Source organism: Panthera tigris, chromosome B2, assembly GCF_018350195.1.
Source record: "Panthera tigris isolate Pti1 chromosome B2, P.tigris_Pti1_mat1.1, whole genome shotgun sequence".
Lineage (NCBI taxonomy): Eukaryota > Metazoa > Chordata > Mammalia > Carnivora > Felidae > Panthera > Panthera tigris.
In genome coordinates this window covers 22,540,755-22,542,527 of record NC_056664.1, presented here as the reverse complement: position 1 = coordinate 22,542,527, position 1,773 = coordinate 22,540,755, and positions in this window count along the sequence as shown.

Here is a 1,773-nt window from a genome sequence, read left to right as displayed (position 1 = left end):
GATTTTCTTTGGAACTTTGAGTAAATTCCTCTGTGAACCAAAAAGATACCTTGCAAAGCACCTAGCCTCATACTTCTAGCTTCAACTATTGCTGTTTCTTGGTGAACTCCTTTATATTTTAGTAAACTCTCACAGAACACTACTACCCTCCCCACTGAGCTTTACACAGAGACTCAGTATCATTATTTTATTCCTCATACTCTTTTATTCTTAACATCATCAACTATAACATGAGTTGCATCCTTGTTGCATACGTTTATTTTCTTTCTGTTCGGTCTTTTGGAGAGGGTCCACGTCATAAATTTTCCCTATGTTTTTCGGAGGGAAAAAGAAGTCTCCAGGAGAGGGGAAAGAGTTTTCTTATCTACCTATGTTCTTTCCCTTGACTTTCAAATATTTATACAATCCTTCCATCCTGATTTTTCCATGAGGACATTTTTTAAAAATAACTCTTGTGCAATTTCCTTGCATCTTTACTTCATGTTATGAGTATAACACAGATTAAAAAATACATATATCCAACAAGAATACAGGTTTCCCTTTACAGTCACTGAATCCTTGCATTGTTGATACAATTTAGCCATGAAGAAACTGAAATGACTGGACTACAAAACAGCTAAATTGACGAATACATCGATATACTGACCAATTTTTGGTTGTGTGATATCCAGATGTTTTAAGATCTGACATTAAAGAAGAAAAATAATATACCCTACATTTGTCAATTTTGTTAATTAATAGACCCTGAATTTTATTTATTTTTTCCAAGTTTTTATTGAAATTCCAGTTAATTAACATACAACACAATATTAGTTTCATATGTAGAACTTAGTGATCCATCACTTACATATAACACCTGGTGCTCATCCCAACAAATGCCCTCTTCAATGCCCATCACCCATTTAACCCATCCCCCCCCACCTCCCCTTCAGAAAACGTCAATTTGTTCTGAATACATAACAGTCTGTTTTCTGGTTTGCCTCTCTCTCTTTTTTCCCCTATGTTCATCTGTTTCGTTTCTTAAATTCCACATATGAGTGAAATCATATGGTAGTTGTCTTTCTCTGACTGACATATTTTACTTTGCATAATATACTCTAGCTCCCTACATCATTGTAAATGGTAAGATTTCATTCTTTTTGATGGCTGAATGATATTCCATTGTGTATATACACCACATCTTCCTTATCCATTCATCTGTCAATGGACATTTGGGCTCTTTTCATAATTTGGCTATTGTTGATAATGATGATAATGTTGATAATGATGATAAACATCGGGGTGCAATTATCCCTTCGAATTAGTATTTTTGTATCCTTTGGGTAAATACCTAGTGGTGCAATTGCTGGGTGTAGGGTAGTTCTATTTTTAACCTTGTGAGGAAACTCCATATTATTTTCCAGAGTAGCTATACCAGTTTGCATTCCCACCAACAGTACAAGAGGTTTCCCCTTTCTCCACATTCTTGTCAACACCTGTTGTTTCTTGTGTTGTTAATTGTAGGCATTTTCTGATAGATGCGGGGTGGTATTTCATTGTAGTTTTGATTTGCATTTCCCTGAAGATGAGTGATGTTGAACATCTTTTCATGTGTCTGTTAGCCATCTGGAAGTCTTCTTGGGAAAATGTCTATTCATATCTTCTGCCCATTTTTTAACTGGATTATTTGTTTTTTTGGGTGTTGAGTTTTGTAAGTTCTTTATATGTTTTGGATACTAACCCTTTATCAGATATGTCATATACAAATATCTTCTCCCATTTTATATGTTGTCT